The sequence below is a fragment of the Oryctolagus cuniculus genome, chromosome 7 (assembly GCF_964237555.1).
Source record: "Oryctolagus cuniculus chromosome 7, mOryCun1.1, whole genome shotgun sequence".
NCBI lineage: Eukaryota > Metazoa > Chordata > Mammalia > Lagomorpha > Leporidae > Oryctolagus > Oryctolagus cuniculus.
The window spans coordinates 120,802,862-120,817,949 of record NC_091438.1 but is presented as its reverse complement, the minus strand read 5'-3'; the positions used below and the strand labels follow the sequence as shown (position 1 = coordinate 120,817,949).

The window sequence follows — 15,088 nt, the reverse complement described above, 5'->3', positions numbered from 1 at the left end:
GTTCCCCATATTCTAATGTGACTGTTTTCTTTATGCAGAAAGGAGTTTAAATGCTATCTTCCACAGGTACTTTACAGACTTAAAATGTTCACAGCACGCTATAAGCATTACAGAGGAGGGAGGGCCTGAGGATTTGAGGGTAGAGGGTGACAGGTTCAAGGCCACAAAGCTGGTGAAATAAGAGGGCCAAAGTTCAAAGCCAAGTCTGTTCACTAAAGCTCTTGCTCTTTCATCATCATGTCCCTTCCTCCCAGTGGTTGGAGGAAATATTTTAAGACAGGAAGGTATAGGGTCAGCATTGTGGCCTAATAGGTAAAGCTGCTGCCTACAACACCAGTAGGAGTCCCAGATGCTCTGTTTCCTGCTAATGCACCTGGAAAACAGTGGAAAATGGCCCAAATCTCCTTGGGACCCTACACCCTCTTGGGAGACCCCAGGGAAGCTTCTGGCTCCTGGCTTCAGCCTGGCCCAGCCCTGGCCACAGCAGAGAGCTGGACTGGAAGAGGAGCAACCGGGACTAGAACCTGGCGCCCATATGGGATGCCTGCTGCCACAGGTGGAGGATTAACCAAGTGAGCCACGGCACCGACCCCGGGTGATTTTTTTTTTTTTAATTGTTCTTATTTATTTTATTTGAAAAGGGAAGAGAGAGAGAAACAGAGAGAAATCTCCCATACATCAGTTCACTTCCCAAATGCCTGCGACAGCTGAACTGGGCCAGTCTGAAGTCAGGAGCCAAAGCTCAATCCAGGTCTCCTTTATGATAGGATTCCAACTACCTGAGCCATCACGTGCTGCCTCCCAAGCAAGAAGCTGGAACTGGGAGCACAATTGGAACTCAACCACAGGCACTTCAGTACAGGATGTGAGTGCCCAAGCAGCATCTTAATTGTTGCGTCAAATGCCCTTCCCTAGAGTGATATTTTAAACTTGAATTGAATTACATTCATCTCCAGATTGAAAACACTCCAAGAAATTCTAAGTCCTTATCATAGACTACAAGTTTTTTTGTGATTTGACTTTTGCCTTTCTGTCTCTGGCCTTGTCTCCTGCCACTCAGCTTTGTTCAGATCACTCCAGCCCCATTGGCTAACTCCCAGTTTCTTGGGCTCTTTCCCACATCAGGCCATCATACTTGCTGTCCCTTGTTTAACTATAACTTGGTTTCCAGGTCTCAATTTATAAGTCCTTTCCTTAAAAGGACTTTTTGGGTCCCTCCTGAATCATCTTCTCTGTCTCTTTCTTTTTTTTTTCTTTGACAGGCAGAGTGGACAGTGAGAGAGAGAGAGAGACAGAGAGAAAGGTCTTCCTTTACCATTGGTTCACCCTCCAATGGCCGCTGTGGCTGGCACACTGCGCTGATCCAAAGCCTGGAGGCAGGTGCTTCTCCTGGTCTCTGATGCATGTGCAGGGCCCAAGCACTTGGGCCATCTTCCACTGCACTCCGGGGCCACAGCAGAGAGCTGGCCTGGAAGAGGGGCAACCGGGACAGAATCTGGTGCCCCTTCTCTGTCTCTTAACAATTTCACAGTTAATCTAGGACTTGCACAGTTTGTAATTATATATTCATTTGTATTTACTTTTTGAAAAAAATATTTATTTTTATTTAAGAGGTAGAGTTACAAAGAGAAGGAGAGAGAGAAAGGTTCCATCTACTGGTTCACTCCCCAAATGGCTGCCAGGGCCAAAGCTGGGCCGATCTGAAGCCAGGAGCCAGCAGCTTCTTCCGGGTCTGCCACACAGATACTTGGGCCATTTTCCACTGTTTTCCCAGCTCATTAGCAGAGAGCTGGATTGGAAGTGGAGCAGCCATGACTTGATCCAATGCCCTATTGGATGCCAGCACTGCAGGCAGAGGCTTAACCTACGATGCCATAGCACCAGCCCCTACTTAATTTTTTATAACCTTTCCTGAAAACAAGCCCTTTTAACAGACCATATCTACATGTATACCCCTCTACATTGATACATAGCACCAGCCTGAAGAGGTAGTTCTTAGGAAATATCTGTTAAATAAATTATAGTAGATGTTCAATTTGTTTTTTCTTTCTCTTTCCTTCACTATATTATTTACCAGACACACTCAATGAAATACCTCACAGCTAAAAAACATTTTTCCATGTCAGAAACCACTGATTTATCTTAAAGAAAGAAGAGTATGATAGCTAAAAACTGAGATCTGCGTTCAAATCCTTGCTGTGACACTCCTGCATGGCTTCCTCAAACTTTCTGAGCTATGACTTCTCATTTGTAAAGTAGAGAGCTTAGCATCAACATCAAAAGATTGTTATGAAGATTACATGAGAATGTATATCAAGTATGGCAGTGAAACATAAAAGTGCTCATAAATGGGATGATTTTTGTCATTTATATTTATTTATTTTTTTTATTTTATTTATTTTTTTTTTTTTTGACAGGCAGAGTGGACAGTGAGAGAGAGAGACAGAGAGAAAGGTCTTCCTTTTGCCGTTGGTTCACCCTCCAATGGCCGCCGCGGCCGGCGCGCTGCGGCCGGCGCACCGCGCTGATCCGATGGCAGGAGCCAGGAGCCAGGTGCTTTTCCTGGTCTCCCATGGGGTGCAGGGCCCAAGCACCTGGGCCATCCTCCACTGCACTCCCTGGCCACAGCAGAGAGCTGGCCTGGAAGAGGGGCAACCGGGACAGAATCCGGCGCCCCGACCGGGACTAGAACCCGGTGTGCCGGCGCCGCTAGGCGGAGGATTAGCCTAGTGAGCCGCGGCGCCGGCCATTTTTGTCATTTATAACTAGCATTAATAATGATCTGAATACCTCTAGGTCTGAGATATAGTACTTTTGTGCCATGGAACAATTAAATTTTCTACCAGCATTCTTGGGTTCCAGTCCTGAAATTGGCTCCAAGAATTTGGGCATCCAGTCTCTTTGAGTCTCATTTTCCTTATATATAAAATAGGTTTAATGTCCCCTACCTTTTTCACTTTCAAGGCCATTATGAAGCTCTCACAGGACGATGCATACAAAGGCTTTGCAGAGGGCTCTATGTCAAAGTAAAGGCCTATTATTATTAATCCCTGGCTCACTTCCCAAGGAGACTCTGGGTAAATAAGATAAGGCTGAAGTAATGTTCCAAGTGATTGAGGACAAGGAGAGAGCTTTGGATTGAAGGCCAAGTTCCAACCTGACTCTCTCTCATGGGGCCAGATCTCTATTTAATCCCTGATTGGAGAGAAAAGCTTGAGTATCTCTTCAATGCCTCAGGGAAGACAGTGTAAAGAGAGGAGGAAAAAGTCCAAAAATAACATATGGCTTGTTTGCCTGCCCTACTGCTAACTGTCCGGATAGGGAATGGACTTGGCAGATCTGTTCTTGTGTCCTACTTCTTTCGGCTCCTCCTTTCTCCAGGGTGGGTACACAGCCTTGTTAGGACCCTGGAGAGATGAGCTTTTATTAGCTAGCCTGAAACAACTGTTTCACACATCTTCACCACGCATCCTAGCTCTGACATGTCATAGAAAACACATTTCCCTGGCTACCCAGGGAGCCAGTGTTAAAATGTAAAAGAACAGCACCATTCAAACGCTGACATTCATCCATTCACTTGCTTGTGACCTTGGGTAGGTCGGTCATTGGTTTTAGGCCTCTAACGTGTGAAGCAGAAAGAGATACTGAATTCTAGGATCCATGCTGTCCCTCTCAGCCAGTGGGATGCTGATAAACGCTTAACTATTGGCTTTCCAAATGTGGTTCTGACATGAATGCTGGCTAATTAATTATAGTTTAATGATTATGATGACAGTGAAGCAATGAAGACATCTTTTGTAATGGTTCATCTGTGAATAATATGCAAGACTTTACATAAGTTTGCAAATAATGGCAGACTATTTCCTCAATTCCTTTTCATAAAGTAACAACTTTAGACACAACTTTAAGTTTAATCTGCATTAACATTCTCTATCATTTTCTTAACTCTAGAAAATTAATAAAACAAGCCCTGATTTATAACATTTGGCAATATCTGTGACATAAATATTCACAACATAGCCAATTTCACAGAAGTTTTAAATTTTGATGAAGTCCAATGTATTAATTTTTTTTCCTTTGGTTCCTTGCGCTTTTGGCGTCATATCTAGAAACCACTGCTAATCTAAGGTCGTAAAAGTTATGGGGCCGGCTTTGTGGCACAGCGGGTTAACACTCTGGCCTGAAGCACCAGCATCCCATATGGGCGCCAGTTCTAGTCCTGGCTGCTCTACTTCCAATACAGCTCTCTGCTGTGGCCTGCGATAGCAGAAGATGGTCCAAGTCCTTGGGCCCTTGCACCTGCATGGGAGACATGGAAGAAGCTCCTGGCTCCTGGCTTTGGATCAGCGCAGCTCCGGCCATCGCAACCAATTGGTGAGTGAACCATCAGATGGAAGAACTCTCTCTCTCTCTCTTTCTCCCTGCCTCTCCTCTCTCTGTGTAACTCTGACTTTCAAATAAATAAATAAAAAAAAAATAAGGTGACATTTATGTTTTATTCTAAGAATTTGATAGTTTTAGCTTTTACATATAGGTCTTTGACCCACATTGAGTTATTTTTTGTATATGGAATGAGGTAGGAATCAAACTTTATTCTCTTTCATGTGGATAGCCTGTGTTTCCAGAACTACATATTGATGATTCTTCTTTCCCCATTGTAAGGAATAGCACACTGTAACTGAAAACATCCAACTTCAAACACTATAAATATTGAGAATTCAACTATTTTATTTCTTTGTAAAAATGTTACCAGGAGGGGACTAGCACTGTAGTGCAACAATAGACTGCAACATCAGCATCTCTTATTGGAATGCTGGTTCAAGTCCAGGCTGCTCCAATCCAGCTCCCTGGTGTGGTGTTTTTTTGTTTTTTGTTTTTTTTTTTTTGTTTTTTTTTTTTTTTTTTGACAGGCAGAGTGGACAGCGAGAGAGAGACAGAGAGAAAGGTCTTCCTTTTGCTGTTGGTTCACCCTCCAATGGCCGCCGCGGCCGACGCACTGCGCTGATCCTAAGGCAGGAGCCAGGTGCTTATCCTGGTCTCCCATGCGGGTACAGGGCCCAAGTACTTGGGCCATCCTCCACTGCACTCCCTGGCCACAGCAGAGAGCTGGCCTGGAAGAGGGGGAACCGGGACAGAATCCGGCACCCCAACCAGGACTAGAACCCGGTGTGCTGGTGCCGCAGGTAGAGTATTAGCCTAGTGAGCCACGGCGCCGGCCCCCAGCTCCCTGTTAATGCAACTGGGAAATCAGCAGGTGATGGCCCAACTATTTGGGCCTCTGTCACCCACATGGGAGACCTAGATGGGAATTCCAGGCTCCTGGTTTTGGCCTGGCCTAGCTCTGGCTATAGTAGCCATTTGGAGAATGAACTAGCAGACGGAAGATTTCTCTCTCTCTCTCATTCTGTTTTTCAAACAAACAAACAAACAAACCTTTTTAAAAAGTTACCAAGAGGGCCGGCGCCATGGCTCACTAGGCTAATCTTCCGTCTTGTGGCGCCGGCACACTGGGTTCTAGTCCCGGCTGGGGCACCGGATTCTGTCCTGGTTGCCCCTCTTCCAGGCCAGCTCTCTGCTGTGGCCAGGGAGTGCAGTGGAGGATGGCCCAAGTGCTTCTTGGGTCCTGCACCCCATGGGAGACCAGGAGAAGCACCTGGCTCCTGGCTCCTGCCATCGGATCAGCGCGGTGCGCCGGCTACAGTGGCCATTGGGGGTGAAGCAACAGAAAAGGAAGACCTTTCTCTCTGTCTCTCTCTCTCACTGTCCACTCTGCCTGTCTATATATATATATATATATACATATATGGCTGAACTTGAAGTTAAATGGAATTACAGAAGAAATAGTTGAGCATGGGAATTTTTTTAACTTTTATTTAATGAATATAAATTTCCAAAAGAGCATGGGAATTTTTTTTATTTTTATGTATATATATATATATTTTTTTTTTTTTGACAGGCAGAGTGGACAGTGAGAGAGAGAGAGAGAGACAGAGAGAAAGGTCTTCCTTCCATTGGTTCACTCCCCAAATTGGCACGCTGTGCCAATCTGAAGCCAGGAGCCAGGTGCTTCTCCTGGTCTCCCATGAGGGTGCAGGGCCCAAGGACTTGGGCTATCCTCTACTGCCTTACTGGGCCACAGCAGAGAGCCAGACTGGAAGAGGAGCAACCAGGACAGAATCCGGCACCCCAATCAGGACTAGAACCTGGGGGCTGGCGCCGCAGGCCGAGGATTAGCTAAGTGAGCCGTGGTGCCAGCCAGCCTTATATTTTTTTATTTCTTTGCTTCATTGATCTTTTCTGCCAATTCTCTTTTTGATTATTCATTTTTGTAAAATGTCACGTGAATTTTATTACTGGTAGAAAAAGAGAAAACACAATCTATGATTTGCTATCTGTATAAGTACTGAAGAACAGATGTGTAGTGCTCAGTCACTGACAGATTTTGCAAGAAGTGATATGACAGATCACTGATCATGATGTGCATCTGTTATTTACATAATGATGCATAGACTGATGAACTAACAGCAAAATTTGTGCAATTCTTATAGTTAATATGCAATGATAAACAAAATTGAATTGTGTTGTTAAGGGATGGCTGCTGCTTAATTAAACTGTGGTAACTAAAATTTATGCATTTTAGAACTAGACAAAGTAAGGGATGCCTACATTTATTATCTTTGTTTTTATATGATTTAATTGTAAATTAACTTTAAAAATGGTTTACTTAATAATTAGCTCACAAAGTTTCCTTAGATTTAATAATCACCTCTCAGGAACCAACATGAACAGGTACTAGAACATCACTGCCTTCACCTCTGATATCCCTCAACTTTATGAATCCTCCCTTCCTTCTAGAAGTACATATACACATACACATATATACATTCAAAGTCAAGAAAAAAAACACTATTTTTCTAAACCTGTATTCCTGAAGGGCTGGATCATAGTTAGAGCTCAGTGTTTGTAAAATGGAGGTAAATTCACCTTCAACTGAGAACATATCACTTGTTCATGTGCAGAAATGAGGTGTAGCACACCCAAATGAAATAAACCTCACAGGTCATCAGGCTGGATTAGATGCTGACTACTTGGCTGGTCTACTCTGTACTTCAAAATATTTTTTGCTTATTGGTTTTCTGATTATGAGAGAAGGCACACAGACTGGAAAGAATAGGAAAGGGCATAAAGATACTGTTAACATTTCTCTGGAGGTGCCAGTGATAGACATGGGAAGCATTGTTTAAGTTAAAAAGATTAAGCAGGGGCAGGCATTTGGCTTCATAGTTAAGATGCTGCTTTGGACATCCACATTCTGTATCAGAGTACCCGGGTTCTAGTCCTGGCTCTGTTCTTGATCCTATATTCCTGTTGAAATGCAACTTCAGAGACAGTAGGTAATGGCTCAACCCAAGTGGGAGACCTGGATTGAGTTCTCAGCTCCTGGCTTTGGCCTGGTCCAGTTCTGACTGCTGTAGGCGTTTGGGGAGTAAATCAGTACATGGGAGCTTGTGCTCTCTTTCCCTGTCTGCCTCTAAAATAAAAAATAAATTAATAAAAATAAGAAAAGGAAAAGGAAAATAGTTAACTCCGAGTACCTACCAAGTACCTGGTGCTTTCTTGATAATCCTTACAACCTTTTACCATTCAAATGATAAAATAAGACAGAGTAAGTGACTTCCTCAGTTAAACAGCTTGAAATTAGTAGAACTGCAATTTTTTTTTTTTTTTATTTTTTTATTTTTTGACAGGCAGAGTGGATAGTGAGAGAGAGAGACAGAGAGAAAGGTCTTCCTTTGCCGTTGGTTCACCCTCCAATGGCTGCCGCGGCCGGCGCGCTGCGGCCGGCGCACCGCGCTGATCCGATGGCAGGAGCCAGGAGCCAGGTGCTTTTCCTGGTCTCCCATGGGGTGCAGGGCCCAAGCACCTGGGCCATCCTCCACTGCACTCCCTGGCCACAGCAGAGGGCTGGCCTGGAAGAGGGGCAACCGGGACAGAATCCGGCGCCCCGACCGGGACTAGAACCCGGTGTGCCGGCGCCGCTAGGCGGAGGATTAGCCTATTGAGCCGCGGCACCGGCTAGAACTGCAATTTAAACTCAGACCTGTTCACTCCAAAGCAAAAGCTCTTTCCACCACACTGTACTATCTCTGCTTACTGTATGAAATGGCCTGGTGGGCTAACAGAGCCCTGAGTGAGCTGGTCACCCTGAGGCAAAGCCCAGGCCTGAATAACAACTTTCCTCCTCAGTCCATCACTGTAACCTGAGTCTCCATTGTCTTTCCACACACGCCATACCACCTCAGACACCATTTTTTTTTTTTTTTTTTTTGACAGGCAGAGTGGATAGTGAGAGAGAGACAGAGAGAAAGGTCTTCCTTTTGCTGTTGGTTCACCCTCCAATGGCCGCCGCTGCGCACTGCGGCCGACGCACCGCGCTGATCCTAAGGCAGGAGCCAGGTGCTTATCCTGGTCTCCCGTGGGGTGCAGGGCCCAAGTACTTGGGCCATCCTCCACTGCACTCCCTGGCCACAGCAGAGAGCTGGCCTGGAAGAGGGGCAACAGGGACAGAATCCGGCGCCCCAACCGGGACTAGAACCCTGTGTGCTAGCGCCGCAAGGCGGAGGATTAGCCTAATGAGCCGAGGCATCAGCTCAGACACCATTCTTATGAAAAACACATCATTAACATTTCCCAGTACCAAGTCTGTCCTAACATTTCCTAACTGAAACCAGAGGATGGCAGTGTGAGTCACTGTAGACAGACTGCTAATAATAATAATTATGTTTGTGGAAATACCCTCTTGTGTTATTATTCAGTCAAATTTTACTCATATGAAGGCACAGTGCTCATGTCATCAGGGCTCCCAGCTGTTTGCCTCCCTGGGGGCCGGTACACATTCCCACCCTGAGTGTGGGAGAAGGTGTGGCAGTGCTGAAGCAGCAAGGAAATCTGTCATCAGACAGATGTGGGTTGGAATCTCAGCTCTGCCACCTTGGACAGGTAACTTCACAACAGGCTGAAACAGCACTCACCAGCTTTCCCTCAGGCCTGCTCCTTCTCCTCTCCTCCCTGTGTGACAGCACTGACTACAAAGTTGCCCAAGTCAGAAACCTAAGTGTCATCCTTGACTTCACATGGCAATCCAATAATGAGTCAGATAATTTTACCTCCCCAAACCTTCATTCTCCCTACTCTCCCCTAGTTCAGGTCATCATCACTTTTGCCTGGATTATTATAGTATCTCCAAATTTGTGTCCTCTCTACTCAGCAACTGGAATGGTTTTCTAAAACAAAATCTGTTAATATCAATGGCCACATTAAAAGTTTGAATGGCTTCCTACCACCCATAAGATAAAATCCAAAGCTCTTGACATAAATCATAAGGCCTTTCCTGATCTGACCTTTGCCTTGGCTATCATTACACCACAAACTTCCCCTCTCTGTCTCAGCCAAAATTGTTGTCTCAGTTCTTCAAATATATCATGTGTCTCTTGCCTCTATGTTATTCACATTCTATTCCCGCTGCCTTATCTATTCTCTTTCCTCTCCTCTACCTAATTCATCTAGCAAAGTCCTAGTCACTCTCCAAGACTCTGTTTCGATGTCACTTCCTCTAAGAAGTCTTGCCTGACCCCCATGTTCAGGTTAGATGCCCCTGATTTGTGTTCCTATAGCACATTGTGCTTATCTCGTAAAATTGTAATTGACTATTTTCTCATCTGCCCCCGGGAACAGAGTCTAAATTCTGTAAGGGCAAGGATCATATTTTGCTTACCCCAAAACACAGTGTTTGGTACTCAGCAGTAGTCAATAAATATTTGACTGACTGATAATTAACGACTGGTGCTTTCACTGCCCAGGTTCTCTAACACCTGGCTCAACATCCTAGCTTTCAGCACCTGCTTTTGACCTCTTTTCTAGTTTAAGGAATATGTTCTCTTTTATTTATTTATTTTTAATTTTTTGCATACCAGGTAACTTCCAAGGGTCTCAACTCTTTATACTTGTTGTCAGCCCTCTGCTATTCCAATTAGGATGGTAATCCTTTAACCCCAAAGAATAAAAGATATCTATACAGGTCAACCCTGACCATCACTCCTGCTTGCCTGGAGAGATTCAAATAATGAACAATAAGCTCACTTAATAAGCACCTGCTTTGTAACAATTCCTTATGTACACACACACAGATGAGCATCACTTTATTGGTGAGAAAAAGTTCCTTCTGCTCATATCCAGTAGTTATTCATGATTAGAACCCAAGTCTGTCTTGTCCCAAAGCTTTTTCCACTACATAGTCTTGAAAGTGTTTATGATGCCGGCACTGTGGCATAGCAGGTAAAGCCGCCGCCTGCATGCCAGCATCTCATGTGGGTGCTGGTTTGAGTCCTGGCTGCTCCACTTCCAACCCAGCTCTCTGCTATGGCCTGGGAAAGCAGTAGAGGATGGCCCAAGTACTGGGGCCCCTGCACCAGGTGTAGGAGACCTGGAGGAGGCTCCTGGCTTCGGATCAGTGCAACTCCAGCCACACCAGCCACTGTGGCTAGTTGGGGAGTGAACCAGTGATGGAAGACCTTTCTCTCTCTCTCTCTGCCTCTCCTTTCTTAGGTGTAACTCTGACTTTCAAACAAATAAATAAATCTTTTTAAAAAAGTATTTATAACCCTTATAGTTATCAGGTTTCTTAGAAAGTATGGGTAATGGTAGAGTACAGGAATAATGGGAGTGGTGAAGCACAATCCTTTGGAAGGAGAATCTGGTAATATCTAATAAACTCAATATGCATCTTTTGATCCAACAATCCCAATTCTACTTCTAAGATTTTATCATAAAGATACACCTACAGCAATAGAAAATATATAATGCAACATTGTTTGCAATCACAAAATTCTAGAAACAACCTAAATATATTAAGAGAATGGCTGGATAAACTATAGCAGTGGTTTCAAATATTTTGGTCTCAGGCCATTTTTATATTCATAAGTCATTTTGCTCATGTGGTATCTCTACTGACAAATTAAAGCACAGAAAAACCACTAATAGTCTATTTAAAATAACAGTGAACATATTATAGGTCAATTTATAACTTATTTAATGAAAAGTAACTATATTTTCCAAAACAAAAAATAGAAAAGTGGTGTTGATTTTGTTTTTGCAAATCTCTTTAAAGTTAGAAAGACTTTGTAGAAGATATTTGGACTCTCATATCTTAATCTTTTGGAATGTGTTTAGTTGAAGTAAATTAAAAAAAAAAACTCTCCTCAAACAGATATGTAGTTGGAAGTGAGGAATATTTTATAGTCATTTCAGATATGTGTGGATTTTTCTTTGATATTGCAGCAAAATTTGACAGTGGTAATTTCTTAAAAGTTAGTTGCAAATATAGACAGTGAAACCTATCAGTCAGTTTTCTGTATTTTGTTACATTAAAACCCATAGGTCTACATTACATTTTAAATGGGTATTTTACCCATCCATGCACCCTTTTGTAACATCATGCATTGATAACTTGAAAAAATACTGGCTCACTGAATTATGCAGATCTTCCAAATGTTGACACATTTCATTATACAACATATAAGGAAAAGAACCACTTCACAACATTTGTTAATATCACCACCCATGTCTTCAGAAAATTTTGAGAAGCTGTCAACTTCCTGGCAATGAACACAAATTTTTGAAAATGCTAATGTCATCTGAAAGCTTGATTTTTGCTACTGGCAACAGATGCTATTGTTTTTCCTTGAAGTGACAGGCTCACCTTGTTCATTTTCTAGAAAATGCTGGCTAAAATCCCAAGCCTGAATAACCATAGTTTGTCTGTTGTTCTTTAAAGTAAAATGATGCTCAAGTATGTTTTTGTGTGTGTATGTTTTCTAGCTCTGTTTACAGAGGCTAGAAGTAATGCCACCAGAACAGCAATGAATACACCTGGCACTGAGATCTTTAATACCATTCATCACTAAATGCAGCTACAACTTAAACAGGAAATGGGTGACTTCAGGACTAAGGTTGGGCAGGTACAAGGTGAACCTGGAATATGGAGTCAGAAAGTAAGGGGAATGTTTAAAAATGATGAAAAAATGATAAAATAAATAAAAGCCAGTCAAATATGAAATAACTTGTCTGTCAATAAAATGATAGTATTCAGTATGTAATTCATAGAATAAAGTAAAAATAAGTGAGCTCACCATGATATCAATAACTTGATAAATGAATAAACAAAGGAGAATGAAGAAGCTCTCTCATACTGTAGGAAGATAAATAAAAAATATATATAAGGAATGGTAAAGATGGAATTAGAAAACTATCATTTGTCAATGACTACAGTAATAACTGTTTCAAGTAAGAATCATCAATTAATAATTAAACTTGTGCATAGTCTCAAATAACCTCCTTACAAGATATTTATTAATTACAAAGAGAAAAACAGTTACTTTACAGGGGAGAAACTTGGCAGATACCATACCCTGAGTAAATAAAGTTTCTATCACCATTGATGGGACACAGAGGTGACACAAGTCTCCTGATATGGTGCACTGAGAAGAACACAATCAATTCTGTGGTATTCCTGACATAAATGTAAAGTCTGAATCTAACCATGAAGAAACATCAGGCAAACTCAAATTAAGGGATATTTTACAAAATAAATGGCTCTTGCTCTTCAAAAATATTGAGGTTATAAAAGACAAAGACAAAAATTGTCTCAGATGAAAGAAAACTAAAGAAACTTGCCAATGAATTATAATGTGCAATCCCATACTAGATCCAGAGCTAGAAAACAAATTACTTTTTCCATAGAGAATATCAGAGGAGAGGCCAGCACTGTGGCACAGTGAGTTAACGCCCTGACCTGAAGCGCTGGCATCCCATATGGGCGCTGATTCGAGACCTAGCTGCTCCACTTCTGATTCAGCTCTCTGCTATGGCCTGGGAGAGCAGTAGAAGATGGCCCAGGTCCTTGGGCCCCTGCACCTGCGTGGGAGATCCAGAAGAAACTCCTGGCTCCAGGCTTTGGATTAGCACAGCTCCGGCCACTGTGGCAAATCGGGGAGTGAACCATCAGATGGGAGACCTCCCTCTCTCTTTCTCTCTGCCTCTCCTCTCTTTGTGTAACTCTTAAATAAATAAATAAATATTTTAAAAAAAGAATGTTAGAGGAACAAAAACATGAAAGCCAGCCAAAACTTGAATAAAATCATACATTATAGCATAGTATTAATTGTAAGTTTCTAATTTTGATAAATACACTGTGATATTTGTACTTTTTCTTTAAGGAAACAGACCTGCAATGTGGCATATCAGGTTGAGCCACTGCCTTTAGTGCTGGCATATGGGTGCCCCTTGGAGTCCCTGCTGCTCCACTTCTGATCCAGTTTTCTGCTAATGCTCCTGGGAAAGCAGCAGAAGATGGTCCAAGTGCTTGGACTCCTGCATCCATGTGGGAAACCTGGAAGAAGTACCTGGCTCCTGGCTTTGGCCTGGTTCACTCCTGGCCATTGCAGCCATCTGGGGAGTCAATCAGTGGATGGAAGATCTCTCTCTCGCTCTCCCTCTCCCTCTCCCTCTTGTGTCCCCCACCCCATAACTATACCTTTTTTTTCTTTTATTTTTTAAAGATTTATTTTATTTATTTGAAAGACAGAGTTACAGAGAGAGGTAGAGACAGAGAGAGAGGTCTTCAATCTGCTGGTTCACTCTCCAGATGGCCACAACAGCCAGAGCTGTGCTGATCCAGAGCCAGGAGCTTCTTCCGGGTCTCCCATGTGGGTGCAGGGGCCCAAGGACTTGGGACATCTTCTGCTGCTATCTCAGGCCCTAAAAGAGAGCTAGATCAGAAATGGAGCAGCCAGGACTAGAACCGGCGCCCATATGGGATGCTGGCACTTCAGGCCAGGGTGTTAACCCGCTGCACCACAGCACTGGTCCCAACTCTACCTTTCAAATAAATAAAATGAATCTTTAAAAAAGGCACAAAAAGGACAGAAAAAAAAAGGAACAGACCAAAAATATTTAGGAATAAATGGAACAGAAAATAATTCAATTGTCTATGTATCCTTATCTATTTCTTTATGGAGATTGAAGAAAAACACAGCAAGAGCAACAGAATGATGAAATGTTAGGCAGGTATTTGGCCTGGTTGTAAGAGGTCATTTAGACACCTGCATCCCTCATCAGAGTGCCTGGGTTTGCTTCTGACTTTGGCTGTCAATTCTAGCTTCCTGCCAATGCAGATCCTAGGTGGCAGCAGGTGCTGGTTCAAATGATTGGATCCCTGCCATTTATGTGTGAGACCTGGATTGAGTTCCCAGTTCCTGTCTCAGACTCAACCTGGCCCCAGCCATTCCAGGCATTTAGGAAAGTGAACCAGTGGATTGGAACTCTGTCTCAATCTCTCTGCCTCTCAAACAAAAGGAAAACAAAAAGAAAATGTGGTTAGGTATGGGTAAAATGTATATGAGAAATTTTTGGATACTTTTTTTGCAACTTTTAAAAATGAAGATTTATTTATTTGAAAGGCAGAGTTAGAGAGAGGAAGAAATAGAAGCTGGGGGAGAAGGGAAGGAGGGAGGAAGGGAGGGAGAGGGAGAGGCAGACAGAGAGGGGGGGGAGATAGAAAGGGGGAGAGAGAAACAGAGAGAGAGAGAGAGACTGAGATTTTCCATACACTGGTTCACTTCCCAGAAGGCCACAATGGCTGGGGCTGGGCCAGGAGCTAGGAGCTTCATCTAGGTCTTAAATCCTAAGCACTTTTCAATGTTATTTAAAATTATTTGAAAGCAATTGTTAATGGATGCTAATTGTTAATATTTCCTTGTGTGGAGGTATTATGATTTACCTAATTTATTTAGGGTTTTCTTCATTTTTATGTTATAAACATATAGTAAAACATACAATGAACATTTTTGCATGCATCTTTGTCCACATATTTGTTTACTTCCTTATGCATGATTCCTAGAATGACAATTTCTTTGTTTGCTCCCAAACTTCCTCTTCAAAGTTTGTTCTGTTTTACTGATTTCTGTCCTGCTTTAGGCCTCATCTGTTTACTAAAAGACTGAATCCTGGATTTCAATCTGGGCAGTGACTT

General features: G+C 42.8%; 1 long non-coding RNA gene across 1 annotated transcript in view; it reads right to left on the bottom strand.

Annotated features, from left to right (window-relative positions):
• LOC103350185 (translation initiation factor IF-2) overlaps positions 1–15,088 on the bottom strand; it is a 64,933-nt gene that overhangs the window by 16,763 nt on the left and 33,082 nt on the right. Inside the window, exon 4 of the long non-coding RNA XR_011390051.1 lies at positions 12,189–12,247. This is a non-coding gene — a long non-coding RNA (translation initiation factor IF-2). The remainder of the gene's footprint in view (positions 1–12,188; positions 12,248–15,088) is intronic.